This window comes from Pristiophorus japonicus, chromosome 3, assembly GCF_044704955.1.
Source record: "Pristiophorus japonicus isolate sPriJap1 chromosome 3, sPriJap1.hap1, whole genome shotgun sequence".
NCBI classification, from domain to species: Eukaryota; Metazoa; Chordata; class Chondrichthyes; family Pristiophoridae; genus Pristiophorus; species Pristiophorus japonicus.
The window spans coordinates 258,784,768-258,802,216 of record NC_091979.1 but is presented as its reverse complement, the minus strand read 5'-3'; the positions used below and the strand labels follow the sequence as shown (position 1 = coordinate 258,802,216).

Sequence of the window (17,449 nt, the reverse complement as noted above, 5' to 3'; positions counted from 1 at the left end):
TTTTCCCAACTGGAACATTATAGCAACATTGGTGAGTGACAGAAGCCAGGATGTTGAATTTGATTCCATCGGTGGATGAATTTTACTTGCATTACAAGATAATTACTGTATGTGCAGAATTAAATTGGTTTGTAAGGCTGATTTTAACCCTCTTCCCTTGGTGGGTATGGTGTGGGTGGGGGGGTTAAGATTGCGGAGAAAGGGGGTGGTTGCGCTATGTTCCCAGTGCGTTTCTATCCCATTATTTGTACTTACCTGAATTCAGGCACAGAACGGTCTCTCACTCCAGAGGAGCAGAGGCTTAATTTAAATGACAGTCGCGTCCTGAAGACTCCCATTGAGATGCTTATGGCATTTTAATCACTTGGAGCTCCCATTAATATGAATGAGAATACTACATTGTGATCGGTGGTCCAGGGCAACGTGATCCCAGGAGCTCCTGGGATGCGTGGGCCAATGCGCTGGGCTGCGCATCTAGGCCTCGCCGCCGCTGCCCTTACCTCGGGGCTGGCCCGCCAGATGACCTCCTTGGAAGTGCTTGCCCGAACACCACCTCAGCAGGGCTGGCCCGACAACATCCTCGGCGGCGCCCGCCAGATGTGACTTCCTCGGCGGGGCCGGCCCACCCGACAACAACCTCGGTGGGGGCCCGCTGACAACCTCCTTGGCGGGGCTCACGCGACGATATCCTTGGCCGGGCCCGCCAGCCCGACGACATCCTCCTCGGCGGGGCCGGACGGCTCTAACGGCTCTTCAACGGGAATCCCCAACCCTCCCGCCCCCCCCATGTTCTGACGTTCTAAAATCTGGAAATACCCGAACCTCGGCTTGGGTTTTTCCGGATTCAGGACGTCTGAAAACAAAATCGGAAATCCGGAAAAACCCGGAATCCGGAACGGCCTCGGTCCCGAGGGTTCTGGATTTTAGGTGCTGCACCTGTATATGCATGTCAAATATTACTATCAAAATTATTACTGTTACTCCCCAAAAGGTGATCAAGCACGCTGACCGATTACATTTAGATATGAAATGGGATGAAAGTACATGCTATGAAAGAGGAAAAGAAAATAAACATTGTTTACCTCATAATAATCAAAGGTCAAAATTTTCTGAGACTGAGCCAACACAGGAGTCTAGCACATAGCAGGCAATTTATAGGGTATTTGTAGGTAGTTTTCTAATAAGCCATTTATTTGTTTTGAGCACTTTCAATTTCTTTATTAGAGGCTTGGTACTCTTTTGTGGAAAGAGCATGTTGTTCTTGTATTCTCTTGTGAATATTTTGGGGAATTAATCATTCTAAATATTTAGGGGAAAAAAGTCATTTGCGCACCAGCAGGGGGTGCAAATGACCCGAAGTTCTAGGCCTTACTATCTTGTGCTCGACATCGGTTTCAAGCCTATTTGCATTTTTAATGTTTTCACCTATTCTGTGATAGTCCTCCTGCTATGGTAGTACAGAAATACATTTTTACTGTTATATTTTGTCTCTGCAGTTGTGGTTATTTCTGGGTCTCTCAGCACCTCTGACCAGCCTTTCAACTTGTTTTTGCATGTTCCTATATTAATTCCAGTGAACACATCTCCTTTCTCCCTGTAGGATTTGTAGATGCCATTATTCCTTTTTATCTCACTTTTAATTTGCTTGTTAATCCATTTAGGGTCACACTTGTTTAGTCTGAGCTTATTGATCTTAGATGTGCACTTGTCCTGCATGTCCAGCATTATTTGTTTGAAGGTCTTAATTTTGTTCTCGACTGAAATATTGACAAATATTGTTCTTCCATCTATTTATCCCAATTCTTCTCTCCTCTCTTTGAATTTGATGTTTTTTAAAAGTTATAAATCTTGTCTTTGGTTTTATTGAGTCCAACATCATGTTAAACTTGATCACTTTGTAGTCCATTTCTTCTATGTTATCTGGATCATTTACAAATATCAGGCTAAGGTGAGCATTGTCCCTCATGGCTTCTCATGGAGTCATGAAGCCGATATATACATAATATTCGTAACTTATTTTGGGCCCAAAATTCCACATAGACTTTTTTTGGCGCAGTTGTAGAGGTACATTCGATTTTTTTAGTGGCCCGACGGCGCCAAAAAAAAAGGTCCAAGTTCCGCCGGCATAACCTTTCATTTTGGAGCAGTGCAGATGTCCATAAGCTCTGTGGGTGGAGCTTAAGGTCTGCGCCGAAAAACGGAGGTTGCCAGGGTAACGAAGGACGCTGAATTTATCCTGTAGTGTCATTGCTGATTTTTCTCTCTCCAAGAACTTCTATTTTCATAACAGGTGTGAGCATTACAAGAGCCTAATTTATAAAAATTGATTTGTCACTTTGTAAACTCAACCATAACCCCATGATGAGCCCCGCACATAGTGCCTGCCACTTCTATCCCAGGCCAAAAGGCCCCTGCACTGGCCCGTTTCTATCCCGGGCCGAAAGACCCCCGCACCGGCCTACTTCTATCCCAGGCTGAAAGGCCCCTGCACTGGCTCGCTTCTATCTCGGGCCAAAATACCCCCACACCGGCCAGCTTCTATCCCGGGCCGAAAGGCCTCCGCACAGGCCCGCTTCTATCCCGGCCAAAAGGCCGCTGCATTGGCCCGCTTCTATTCCGGGCCGAAAGGCCCCTGCACAGGCCCGCTTCAATTCTGGGCCAAAAGGCCGCTGCTGTGGCCCATTTCTATCCCGGGCCGAAAGGCCCCTGCACAGGCCGCTTCTATTCCGGGTCGAAAGGCCCTTGTACCAGTCCGCTTCTATCCCGGGCCGAAAAGCCCCTCGGTGCAGTGTCTTCAGCTCCGCTGAAACAATGGCGTCTTCTCTCTGCCGATTTTCTCTTCTCTGCGCGATTTCCTTAAGTGTAGGTAAGGTTTTTCAGAAGGGTGCAGTGTGCCGTTTTAGAAAAAAATTGTACTTGGCCAAACTCGCTTGAATGGCCAAAAATGGCGCACCCGGCAGGTTCCGTCCCCAGTGACATAAAAAAATCAGGAACAAAGAAAATCAGATGTACTTACTTGAGAATGGCACAGAAACTTTGGCGAATCTTGCAGATTTTAGTCTGCTCCAAAAAAAACAGCGTAGGCCAAAAGAACGGTGCAGAATGGTGGTGAAAATTCAGCCCATTGGGTTGATTGAAGTGACCCATTAAAATAACTTTCCTGCTTTCACACATCTTTCTTAGCTCTTCAAATAGCAACCTGCACTCCTCCTTGTCTTAACCTAGTGGTTTGTAGCAAACTCCTAAGGCGCGATTTTGGGTCGGGTGCGAGTCGGCCGGGGTCTGTAGGGCGGTCCTGGCCCATTGTGGGTTCCATCCCGCTCTGTTGAAGCGATTTTACATTGAAGGGACTTTTTAAGCCCACCCAGCAAGGTTCCTGGCCAATTAAAAGGACGTGGGTCTGATAACGTCAAATTGATGATGCATCATCAGCCGGTTTCCTTAAAGGGACTGTGTCCACATTGATTTTGACAGTTTTACTGTCAGTGTTCTACATCATTGAGGTGCTGCAAACACTGACAAGCAATGCACAAAGATGCACAGCTGCATTTAGGCTCTCCCATGACTCCCTCCCTATCTTTATGCAGGGAGGTTCTCTTCCCTTCCAATGAGTGGAAGAAACCTCCCCAGGACACCAACGCAGCCTGGTTGCATATTGCACAGGAGGGCATAAGCAGGGATGTCGTGAAGAGGACCTGGCTGCCATGGCGCAAATCTTTGAATGATCTTAGTAGATCATGAACGTTACTACAAATCCACACTCAACCGCATCATACTGTTCCAATCATCACATCCCAACACTCTGCCTTCCCTACCCTACTCCTGCACATCCTTACTGACACCAACTTATCTTGCACCTCCTCTCACCCTCTCTATCTACATTATCACTTCCCCATCTCACTAGTCACCCCTCACCCTCATCCTTGTCCAATCATACCATTTAACAAACAACAAATCTGGAAAAGCTGCTGGCCCAGATGGTGTTTACCCAGAATTCTTAAAAGCGCTGGGACCCAAAGCGAAGAGATGGTTGATCTCATTCTCTGAGGTACTGGCAACTGGTAAAATTCCATCTATTTAGAGGGAGACATCAGAGAGGGGGAGAGTTACCTGGAGCTGTGTTCCAGGAGGCAGTCACACCCCTTAGATTAATTAATTCAAATTTGGTCCATGGTCAGGGACAAGAGGGTGCAACTACAAGCGAGGCAGGTAAGGGGACCCAGGATGTAGTGATGGAGGAGCCTCGGCCCTTGCTCTTGTCCAACAGGTTTGAGGCTCTTACTCCCTGTGTGAATGAGAGCAGGGACTGCAGGGAGGATGAGCAAACTGACCGCAGCACCTTGGTACAGGGGGCCATTCAAGTGGGGGGAGTAAAAAGGAACATTGTAGTGGTAGGGGACAGAATAGTTAGGGGGATAGATACTGTTCTCTGCAGCCAAAAGCGTGAGTCCCAAAGGCTGTGTTGCCTGCCTGGTGCCAGGGTTAAGGTCATCTCCTCTGGGCTGGAGAGGAACTTGGAATGGGAGGGGAAAGATCCCGTTGTCGTGGTCCACGTGGGTACCAATGACATAGATAGGACAAAGAAAGAAGATCTGCTGAGAGAGCATGAGCAGCTAGGAGCCAAATTAAAAATCAGAACTACAAAGGTAATAATCTCTACCTGAGCCACAAGCAAATTTGCATAGGGTAAATAAGATTAGAGAGTTAAACACGTGGCTCAAAGACTGTGTGGGAGAAATGGGTTTTGGTTCGTGGGACACTGGCACCAGAACTGGGGTAAGAGGGAGCTGTTCCGTTTGGACGGGCTCCACTCAGACCATGCTGGGACTAGGGTCCTGGCAAATCAAATAACTAGGGCTGTAGAGAGTGCTTTAAACTAATTAGTGGGGGGGGGGGGCGCAGGCGGGGGGAGGATTCAGATGAGTGAAAATGTAAAAAGTCAAAGAATAAGGAGAAGGCAATAGAGCAGGATAGCACTACGGGAAATGAAAACCAGAGTGTGTCAGGAAGGGATAGAATGTATAACCATAACGGCAAATCAAAAAGTGGGGTCAAAACAGGGAAAAATGGTTAAAAAAAAATTTAAAGCTCCTTATCTGAATGCACATAGCATTCGTAACAAAATAGATGAGTTGATGGCACAAATAGATACAAATGGGTATGATCTGATAGCCATTACAAAGATGTGGTTGCAAAGTGACCTGGACTGGGAACTAAATATCCAGGGGTATTTGACAATTCGGAAGGACAGACAGAAAGGAAAAGGAGGTGAGGTAGCACTGTTAATAAAGGATGAGACCAGTGCGTTAGTGAGAAACGATGTTGGCTCAGAAGATCAAGGTTTGGGTGGAGATGAGGAATATTAAGGGGAAAAAGTCGCTGGTGGGTGTAGTCTATAGGCCCTCTTAACAGTAGCTACACTGTTGGACAGAATATAAATCAAGAAATAATGGAAGCTTGTAAAAAAAAGGAACGGCAATAATCAAAGGCGATTTTAACCTTCATATTCATTGGACAAAACAAATTGTCCAGGGTAGCCTTGAGGAAGAGTTCATAGAGTGTATCCGGGATAGTTTCATTGAACAGTATGTTGAGGAACCAACCAGGGAGCAGGCTATCTTAGATCTGGTACTGTGTAATGAGGCAGGATTAATAAATGATCTCGTAGTTAAGGATCCTCTAGGAATGAGCGACCATAACATGGTTGAATTTCAAATTCAGTTGGAGAGTTGGATCTCAAACCAGTGTCCTAAGCTTAAATAAGAGAGACTACATAGGCCCCCAAATAATAACTTCACGGTGGGGCGGACAATAATCAAGGGAATAATGGAAGCATGTGAAAAAGGAATGGCAGTAATCATGGGGGATTTTAACCTACATATCGATTGGTCAAATCAAATCGCACGGGGTAGCCTGGAGGAGGAATTCATAGAATGCATATGGGATTGTTTCTTAGAACAGTATGTGACAGAACCTACAAGGGAGCAAGCTATCTTAGATCTGGTCCTGTGTAATGAGAGGAATAATAAACGATCTCCTAGTAAAAGATCCTCTCGGAATGAGTGATCACAGTATGGTTGAATTTGTAATACAGATTGAGGGTGAGGAAGTAGTGTCTCAAACGAGCATACTATGCTTAAACAAAGGGGACTACAGTGGGATGAGGGCAGAGTTAGCTAAAGTAGACTGGGAACATAGACTAAACACAATTGAGGAACAGTGGAGGACTTTTAAGGAGCTCTTTCATAGTGCGCAACAAAAATATATTCCAGTGAAAAAGAAGGGCGGTAAGAGAAGGGATAACCAGCCGTGGATAACCAAGGAAATAAAGGAGAGTATCAAATTAAAAACCAATGCATATAAGGTGGCCAAGGTTAGTGGGAAACTAGAAGATTGGGAAAATTTTAAACGACAGCAAAGTATGACTAAGAAAGCAATAAAGAAAGGAAAGATAGATTACGAAAGTAAACTTGCGCAAAACATAAAAACAGATAGTAAAAGCTTTTACCGATATATAAAAAGGAAAAGAGTGACTAAAGTAAATGTTGGTCCTTTAGAAGATGAGAAGGGGGATTTAGTAATGGGAAATGTGGAAATGGCTGAGACCTTAAACAATTATTTTGCTTCGGTCTTCACAATGGAAGACACAAAAATCATGCCAAAAATTGCTGGTCACGGGAATGTGGGAAGGGAGGACCTTGAGACAATCACTATCACTAGGGAGGTAGTGCTGGACAGGCTAATGGGACTCAAGGTAGACAAGTCCCCTGGTCCTGATGAAATGCATCCCAGGGTATTAAAAGAGATGGCAGAAGTTATAGCAGATGCATTGGTTATAATCTACCAAAATTCTCTGGACTCTGGGGAGGTACCAGTGGATTGGAAAGCAGCTAATGTAACGCCTCTGTTTAAAAAAGGGGGCAGACAAAAGGCAGGTAACTATAGGCCGGTTAGTTTAACATCTGTAGTGGGGAAAATGCTTGAAGCTATCATTAAGGAAGAAATAGCGGGACATCTAGATAGGAATAGTGCAATCAAGCAGACGCAACATGGATTCATGAAGGGGAAATCATATTTAACTAATTTACTGGAATTCTTTGAAGATATAACGAGCATGGTGGATAGAGGTGTACCAATGGATGTGGTGTATTTAGATTTCCAAAAGGCCTTCGATAAGGTGCCACACAAAAGGTTACTGCAGAAGATAAAGGTACGCGGAGTCAGCGGAAATGTATTCGCATGGATAGAGAATTGGCTGGCTAACAGAAAGCAGAGAGTTGGGATAAATGGGTCCTTTTCAGGTTGGAAATCGGTGGTTAGTAGTGTGCCACAGGGATCGGTGCTGGGACCACAACTGTTTACAATATACATAGATGACCTGGAGGAGGGGACAGAGTGTAGTGTAACAAAATTTGCAGATGACTCAAAGATTAGTGGGGAAGTGGGTTGTGTAGAGGACACAGAGAGGCTGCAAAGTGATTTAGATAGGTTAAGCAAATGGGCTAAGGTTTGGCAGATGGAATACAATGTAGGAAAATGTGAGGTCATCCACCTTGGAAAAATAAACAGTAAAAGGGAATATTATTTGAATGGGGAGAAATTACAACATGCTGCGGTGGAGAGGGACCTGGGGGTCCTTGTGTATGAATCCCAAAAAGTTAGTTTGCAGGTACAGCAGGTAATCAGGAAGGCGAATGGAATGTTGGCCTTCATTGCAAGAGGGATGGAGTACAAAAGCAGGGAGGTCCTTCTGCAACTGTATAGGGTATTGGTGAGGCCGCACCTGGAGTACTGCGTGCAGTATATACTTAAGGAAGGATATACTAGCTTTGGAGGGGGTACAGAGACGATTCACTAGGCTGATTCCGGAGATGAGGGGGTTACCTTATGATGATAGATTGAGTAGATTGGGTCTTTACTCGTTGGAGTTCAGAAGGATGAGGGGTGATCTTATAGAAACATTTAAAATAATGAAAGGGATAGACAAGATAGAGGCAGAGAGGTTGTTTCCACTAGTCGGGGAGACTAGAACTAGGGGGCACAGCCTCAAAATACGGGGGAGCCAATTTAAAACCGAGTTGAGAAGGAATTTCTTCTCCCAGAGGGTTGTGAATCTGTGGAATTCTCTGCCCAGGGAAGCAGTTGAGGCTAGCTCATTGAATGTATTCAAATCACAGATAGATAAATTTTTAACCAATGAGGGAATTAAGGGGTATGGGGAGCGGGCGGGTAAGTGGAGCTGAGTCCACGGCCAGATCAGCCATGATCTTTTCGAATGGCAGAGCAGGCTCGAGGGGCTAGATGGCCTACTCCTGTTCCTAATTCTTATGTTCTTATGAGGGCAGAGTTGGCTAAAGTAGACTGGGAAAATAGACTATGGAACGGTTGATGAGCAGTGGCAGACATTTAAGGAGATAACTCGCAACAAAAATATATCCCAGTGAGAAGGAAAGACTGTAAGGGAAGGGATAACCATCCGTGGCTAACTAACGAAATAAGGGATGATATCAAATTGAAAACAATGGCATACAATGTGGCCAAGTCTAGTGGGAGGCCAGAGGATTGGGTAACACTTAAAAGACAGCAAAGAACGACTTAAAAAAAGTGATAAAGAGAGGGAAGATAGATCATGAGAGTAAACTAGCACAAAATATAAAAACAGATAGTAAGAGTTTCTACAGGTACACAAAAAGGAAAAGAGTGGCTAAAGTAAATGTTGGTCCCCTAGATGATGAACAGGAAAATGGCAGAGACGTTGAACAAATATTTTGTATCGGTCTTCACGGTAGAAGACACTAAAAACATCCCAATAGTAGATAATCAAGGGGCTATTGGGAGGGAGGAACTTAATACAATCACCATCACTAAAGAAGTAGTACTTGGTAAAATAATGGGACTAAAGGTAGACAAGTCCCCTGGACCTGATGGCTTACATCCTAAGGTCTTGGCAGAAGGAGTATAATGTGGGAAAATGTGAGGTTATCCACTTTGGCAGAAAAAATAGAAAAACAAATTATAATTTAAATGGAGAAAAATTGCAAAGTGCTGCAGTACAGAGAGACCTGGGGGGCCTTATGCATGAAACACAAAGAATGAGTATGCAGGTGCAGCGAGTAATCAGGAAGGAAAATGGAATGTTGGCATGTATTGCAAGGGGGATAGAGTATAGGAGCAGAGAAGTCCTGCTACAACTGTCCAGGGTATTGGTGAGGCCAAACCTGGAGTACTGCGTACAGTTTTGGTCTCCGTATTTAAGGAAGGATATACTTGCATTGGAGGCTGTTCAGAGAAGGTTCACTAGGTTAATTCCGGAGACGAGGGGGTTGACTTATAGGTTGAGTAGGTTCGGCCTATACTCATTGGAGTTCAGAAGAATGAGAGGTGATCTTATCGAAATATATAAGATACTGAGGGAGCTGGACAAGGTGGATGCAGAGAGGATATTTCCACTCATAGGGGAAACTGAAACTAAGGGACATAGTCTCAAAATAAGGGGCTGTCTGTTAGCGCGAATGTTTTCCTGGAAGAATTATTCGCCACTCTGGGTCAGTTCCAATTTCAAAACGGTCTTTATTACGCCGGCAGGGAGGAAGCCTCTGGGTTACTCCAGGCATTTCTCTCCACTGAACAAAGGAATGCATCGATACTTATATCTTTTACAACAGTTTGCTATAGTTACACAGCCTACTTCGGCTGGACACAATCCAATCATAATGAGTATAGATTACAAATCGATTCCTCTGGACCAATGGAGTTGGCCCCCCAGTCACCAGGGGACTGGGTGATCATCTCATGCCCTCGTGATGTTCTCCAGACCCCCTTATCTCCACTGTCCTTGGATTCTGCCTGCGCCTAGCTTTCTTATCTTAATACAATTACAAAGTTCCATTCTGTACCATTGGGCAGAGACATCTGGTCTGGGCTTCGGAATGTGCTGATTTGGATTTAATTGTGTGTGCCTGTGTGACAAACACAGTTGTATCAGTTACCTAGGAATGTGGCCAGATCAGCCAGTTGAGTTCCCCTGATGCTTTGCAAAATCTCTGGCAGCCATTTTATATCTAGCAGCCATTTTATACACACATACATACATATGCCTTCGGAAGCGCCCTACAACAATTCCCCCCTTTCGGTAAGGGACTAGTCCTAGTCCCCTTTAACCGACAACATTGGTTATAATTTATTTCCCCATTTATATCTTTACGTACCACCCGATACTCCCTGCCTCAGCGTGCTGGCCAGTCACGTGGTTTCAGGAGTTCCGGTTGCTTAGATCAAATTGATACCGTTCAAATTCCCCTGTCCCTCTGCTGGACAGATCTCTTTATTTGCTTGAGCTCTGGTTCTGATTCTCCTTTGTCGTGCATAATGCCTGCATATCCGACAGGCCATAACACCCCATGTCAGTGCTAAGACCAACTGTAGCCCGACCAGTATGTGCGATATTATTCGAATCCAGGGGTGTATGTTTACATTCATCCCCCAGTTCCAAACCCTCTTCCACCAACTCCCATCCTGTAACTCTGTGTCGGTATCCTTCTCCAGTATTTCAATCTTTGTCTGTAGTTGGTGGTAGAGCTTGACAGACTGGCCCACTCTGAGTCTTAGTTCCCTTAGTACCTCAGCTATATGTGGGATAGGGACCTGTTCTGGCTCTTCATAATCCTGTAGGTGATCGTGAAGCTGATCGGTGGCGTTAATGAATTCGGTACCTCGGCGTCTAACCTGGATAATGTGGGCTTGTCCAATAGTAACGGGTCGTAGAGGGGTAAAGCAAAAGTTTGGCTGTGGGATCTGGCACTGTAAGCCATTATACTGATAAGAGTGTTCTGTGGTAGAGACACAGTATTTCCCTTTGCCTCCGTAACCTGCCCTGGCAAAGTGTGTGGGCAGGTACTATTTCTAATACACATCCGTCGGTTCGATTGAACCTGCACTCGTCTAGTTCTCCTTGTCCCACTGGGTGAGGGCACACCGTGACGTCACTCCTTTGCTTGCATCCCGTTAGGGAGATCCCATGGAATGTGTTGTTTCTGCGGATAGCAGAGGTTGTGGTCAGATAGTAATGGAGGGAGGTGTTTTCCCGTATGACCCCGATATTTTCTAGCTGATAAAGGGGAAACGGTCTTGAGTCGTGTGTGACTATGGGGATCATCAGGACTATTCCCACTCCGGTAGCTTTGCCCATCCGGCAGTCTGGGATCATTGGGTATACTCTGGTTAGTCCCTTCAGGGTACAGTTATCCAGTGCCCCTTTTCGTTTTGCCAATCGAGCCAGATGTGAGCTATCTATCCAGTCGGGCACCTCCCCCCTTTGGATCTGATCGAGGTTGTGGTGTATCTGCCCCACCATCTATAAGAGATAAGCGTGACAGAGTTGGCCCTGTCTAAGCCTTCCAGCATCTTCCTATTCTCTGTCGATAAGGCTATTAATTGTTTTGGCATGAGCTTCTAGGACAGAAATTCCATCCAGTTGAATTTCTGCGCCCTCTCTTCCTAGCTTGGCTTGTGTAGGGGGGGTGGTGTTTTGGTCAGGTTTCTCTGACTCCTTGGCGTTTTCGAGGCGCCCCACACCCTGGATTCTAGACTATGGACTGATTTGGGGATTGTGAGAAACTGAGACAGAGTCAGTTGGGTATGATGCAAAACTGGTTTTATTGTGTTCAAACAGAGTAAAAGGGCACGTTTTTAATAATCACAGTAATCAGGTACAAATAGGGAGAAATGGCAACTCAAATGCTCTATATTTGGGAAGAACACAACACATATAACAGATTAAAAGAACACAGTCCTCCCACCTCCCAAAATACTTATGCACTAAACCTGGAAGGGTAAAACACACAAGAACATCAACAGGTAGGAACAGTAAGAAAAACCCAACCTCCCAGACCCACTATCTCGCTAGGTTAGAACTCTGGGGTTTCAGGGACCATGCTCACTAATTCCCTTTTTGACAGTTCCAACTCCGGGGTTCGCCTTAGTTGTCCTGGTCCTGTTCCAAACTCTGGGGTTCGCCTTAGTTGTCCAGGTTCTGTAGTCTGTACCCCGGACCTCGTTGGGGGCTTCAACCTGCGTCACTTCTTCAGTTGGACTGAGTCCGCTGATGCGGTAAGGTGCGTATTGGACTTGTGGGGTGAGTATTCACTTTTCCTTGGTCAGGGTAGTCTTAAAAGTTCCGTTTGGTAATGTTTTACCCCTTGGTAGCATAGGACCAGCTTGTAGAGTGGAAAAATCTTCGGTTTTGTCGGGTTGGTTCCGGTTGACTGTTTGATTGATCGCGATGGTCCGAAACTTTCCGATAGTCGTTTTGAAAGCCTGTTTGCTGTCATGATGCTGTCCTTCTGGGTTTTAGAGATTCCTTCTGCGGATGTTTCGGGGTCCTACTTTTCGAGGCTGGTGTTAAACTTATGCAACGAGACTGCTACCTTAATAGTGTCTCTAGAAGCACACACAACTGCCAGAACAGGCCTTCAATTATACTGAAACAGGCTTCCTTATCTTTGCCCCAAATCAGTTCTTGGGCTTTGTTTAAACTGTTCTGTCCATTGATTTTCAAATGTCTCCTTTGTCAGTGTTTTTGGTGGGCTAGTCAGCAGTAACTCGATTAGGGTATGATAATGTGCTATCACTGGTTTTGCATTGTTTTAGGATTGTCCAGTTTCCGGGCCATCTAGTTGGGCCCATGATTTCCATAGTGGTTGATTGGGTAATTGGCTTCTTGCATATGTTGGATGAGTTCTGTAGTTTAGATAATGGCTGGTGATTTGATTATCTCTTAGAGGGTGAATTGGTGTTGCATAGTTCCCCCAGACAGTCTGGGATCCTAAATACATGAATTTGCTTCACAGAGGTTAGCTCCACCTCCTGTATTCGGTAACTCTTTTTCACAACCAAAATGTTGTAGAATCTTAAAATTGATATGCTCCTTCCCATAGATGTTTAGGGGATCTCAGGCTTCTGTAATTTAGGTCCATTTTGAATTCTCTTTTCAAAAAGTCCGAACACTGGGGGGGGGAGGGGGGGGGCGGGGGGGGTTCCATGAAGTTGGCCCCCTTTTGCCTTTTTCCTTTTAAAACTTAGATCTCCACTTGAAAAATCCAAAGCTCATTTTTACAGTCCAAGAGGAGCTTTTCTTTAATTTTCAGGGAGAGGGACTCATGGGAATTTTTGGGAACCCTTCACTTGATCTTCTTGATTCTGCTCCGCCCGTTCTAATAATCCTTTTATCACCCCTTTAAATTGTTCCACCTTTTCGTTTAGCCCTTGTATATTCAGTGAGTTTACTATGGAAGTTTCGGTGTTAAAACCGTTAGCAGCATCATTAACTATTCCCCTTTTGGTCCTATGAACTTGCTCGGAATCTACTGGCGCCCATGGCATCGGCAGCCTGCTGCATTACAACCTTACTTAATACACTATACATATTTCTTGTTTGTTCCGTACAATATTCCGGCATTCATATGCCTTAGATATTGATCAGAACAGGCACAATTTCATGCTTAACATTATGCGTTAAAATAAGTTCTGTCCTTGCTCCAGTCTTTGGCTGCTGGGATGCATATTTCATTAATTAAATTAAACAAAGCCCCGTAGTGGTGTCTTTCCTGCATGCGCTGTATCTCTCGTAGTCCATCTGTATTATCCAGTGCTTGCGTGGGCCTTAAGGTTCCCAGTATCATGAGTCTCCAGAGTCGAAGTAGCTGCTGCGGTTCCATCTCGGTGAGTGTTTTATTAGCAAATTTTAAACAGATAGCCTGGTCATCACTGTTGTGTATCTGTAAAGCATGCACTCCCATGTTCCGCCACCAGGAAGTGCATCCCCTGAAGTCCCAAGGAATGCCAGCATCCCTTGGGAGCGTTGTATATAAGTCGGCCCCTAAGGCCTGTTCCTTACTCTGGAGTGTCTTAATAAAGACTGAGATCACTGTTACTTTAACCTCCCTGTGTGCAGTCTCATCTGTGTTAGGAACACAATAACTGGCGACGAGTATACGAATCCAACGCAAAGATGCAGCAAACTGTGGGCATCCTGGAGAAGTTCTCGGAGAGTGAGGACTGGGAAGCCTATGTCGAACGGCTAGACCAGTACTTTGTAGCCAATGAGTTGGATGGAGAAGGAAGCGCTGCAAAAAGGAGAGCGGTCCTCGTCACAGTCTGCGGGGCACCGACCTACAGCCTCATGAAGAATCTTCTGGCTCTGGTGAAACCCACAGATAAGTCATATGAGGGGCTGTGTACACTGGTTCGGGAGCATCTTAACCCGAGAGAGAGCGTGCTGATGGACGTGCCAGCGATCTGAAAGTCAGGAAGTGGCGAGCTACGTCGCCGAGCTAAGGCGACTTGCAGGACAATGTGAGTTTGATGGATACCTGGAGCAAATGCTCAGGGACTTTTTTGTACTGGGCATTGGCCACGAGACCATCCTGCGCAAACTTTTGATTGTAGAGATACTGATCCTCAGCAAGGCCATTGCGATAGCACAGGCGTTTATGTCCACCAGTGATAACACCAAACAAAGCTCTCAGCACACAAGTGCTAGCAATGTTCATAAATTAACTGGAACTGTGTTTGCGAGCAGAAATGTACAGGGCAGAAACCACGAGTCTGCAACTGCCAGCAGGCCTCGGGTGACCCAGATGACTCTTAGAGTCCACAACAAAGGATGAATGCAAGGCAATTCATACCTTGTTGGCGTTGTGGAGGCTTCCATTCAACCTATTCATGCCGCTTCAAAGAGTATGTTTGCAAGAGCTGTGGAACAATGGGGCACCTCCAATGAGCTTGCAGATGAGCTGCAAGCTCTGCAAAACCTGCTAACCACCACGTGGCAGAGGAAGATCGGTTCATGGTGGATCAAAGCAATTTCGAGCCTCAGAGAGAGGAGGCAGATGCTGAAGTACACGGGATGCACACATTTTCGACGAAATGTCCACCTATAATGCTAAACGTAAAATTGAATGGCTTACCCGTAGCCATGGAACTGAACACTGGCGCTAGCCAAACCATCATGAGTAAAATGATGTTTGAGAGACTGTGGTGCAACAAGGCACTCAGACCAGCCCTGAGCCCCAGCCACACGAAACTGAGAACGTACACCAAAGAGCTTATCACTGTCCTGGGCAGTGCCGTGGTCAAGGTCACCTACGAGGGCACAGTGCACGAGCTCCCACTCTGGATTGTCCCGGGCGATGGCCCCACACTGCTTGGAAGGAGCTGGCTGGGCAAAATCCGCTGGAACTGGGATGACATCCGAGCGCTATCACATGTCGATAAGGCCTCATGTACCCAGGTTCTTAACAAATTTCCTTCCCTTTTTGAGCCAGGCATTGGAAACTTTTCCGGGGCGAAGGTGCGGATCCACTTGGTCCCAGAGGCATGACCCATTCATCACAAGGCGCGAGCAGTACCTCACATGATGAAGGAGAGAGTGGAAATTGAGCTAGACAGGCTGCAGCATGAGGGCATCATCTCCCCAGTGGAATTCAGCGAGTAGGCCAGCCCGATTGTTCCAGTACTCAAATGTGATGGCAGAGTCAGGATTTGCGGCGAATATAAAGTAACTATTAATCGTTTCTCGCTACAGGACCAATACCTGCTACCTAAGGCAGACGCCCTATTTGTGACGCTGGCAGGAGGCAAGACGTTCACCAAGCTCAACCTGACTTTGGCCTACATGACGCAGGTGCTGGAGGAGTCTTCGAAGGGCCTCACCTACATCAACACGCACAAGGGACTCTTCATCTACAACAGATGCCCGTTTGGAATTCGGTTGGCTGCAACGATGTTCCAGAGAAACATGGCGAGCCTACTCAAGTTGGTACCACGCACGGTGGTTTTTCAGGATGACATATTGGTCACGGGTCGGGACACCGTCGAGCACCTACGAAACCTGGAGGAGGTCCTCCAGTGACTGGATCACGTAGGGCTGCGGCTGAAGAGGTTGAAATGCGTCTTCATGGCAACAGAAGTGGAGTTTTTCGGGAGAAAGATCGCGGCGGATGGCATTCGGCCCACAGACGCCAAGTCAGAGGCTATCAGGAACGCGCCCAGGCCACAGAACGTCACGGAGCTGCGGTCGTTCCTGGGACTTCTCAACTATTTTGGTAACTTCCTACCGGGATTAAGCACCCTCTTAGAGCCCCTACATGTGTTATTACGTAAAGATGGGAACTGGGTGTGGGGAAAAAAAACAAGTAATTGCTTTTGAGAAAGCCAGAAACATTTTATGCTCCAACAAGCTGCTTGTATTGTATAACCCGTGTAAAAGACTTGTGCTAGCATGTGATGCGTCATCGTATGGAGTCGGGTGTGTATTACAACAAGCTAACGTTGCGGGGAAGTTGCAACCTGTCGCCTATGCCTCCAGGAGCTTGTCTAAGGCCGAGAGGGCCTACAGCATGATTGAGAAAGAGCATGTGTGTTCGGGGTAAAGAAAATGCATCAGTACCTGTTTGACCTCAAATTTGAGCTGGAAACCGATCACAAACCCCTCATATCCCTGTTCGCTGAAAACAAGGGGATAAATACTAATGCCTCAGCCCGCATACAAAGGTGGGCATGCGCGCTATCAGCATATAACTATACCATTCCCACAGGCCAGGCACCGAGAACTGAGTGGATGCTACCATTGCCCACCACGGGGGTGGAAATGGCGCAGCATGCAAACTTGTTGATGGTGGTGCAGTCCGCAGACTTGTTGATGTTCATGGAAGCGTTTGAAAATGATTAATCACCTGTCACGGCCCGCCAGATTAGGACTTGGACCAGCCAAGATCCTCTTCTGTCCCGAATAAAAAACTGTGTACTGCATTGGAGCTGGCCCAGCATCCCCGTTGAAATGCAAGAGCTAATCAAGCCGTTCCAGTGGCGGAAGGACGAGCTGTCCATTCAGGCAGACTGCCTGTTGTGGGGTAACCGTGTAGTGCTACCCAAAAAGGGCAGGGAGACGTTCATCTCGGATCTCCACAGCACACAACCGGGTATAGTAATGATGAAAGCGATGGCCAGATCCCACGTGTGGTGGCCCGGTATCGACTGACTTAGAGTCCTGTGTACGGCAATGCAGCGTGTGTGCTCAATTGAGCAACGCGCCCAAAGTGGCACCACTAAGTTTGTGGTCCTGGCCCTCCAGACCATGGTCAAGGATTCATGTCAACTATGCGGGCCCGTTTCTCGGTAAAATGTTCCTGGTGGTGGTGGATGTTTTTTCAAAATGGATTGAATGTGAAATAATGTTGGGAAGCACCGCCACCATTGAAAGCCTGAGGGCCATGTTTGCCACCCACGGCCTGGCTGACATACTGGTCAGTGACAACGGGCCATGTTTCACCAGTGCCGAATTTAAAGAATTTATGACCCGCAATGGGATCAAACATGTCACCTCAGCCCCGTTTAAGCCAGCCTCCAATGGGCAGGCAGAGTGGGCAGTACAAACAATCAAACAGAGCCT

General features: G+C 46.3%; 1 protein-coding gene across 17 annotated transcripts in view; it reads left to right on the top strand.

The window, feature by feature from the left end:
• ccdc172 (coiled-coil domain containing 172) overlaps positions 1-17,449 on the top strand; it is a 249,040-nt gene that overhangs the window by 174,684 nt on the left and 56,907 nt on the right. The window lies entirely within an intron of this gene.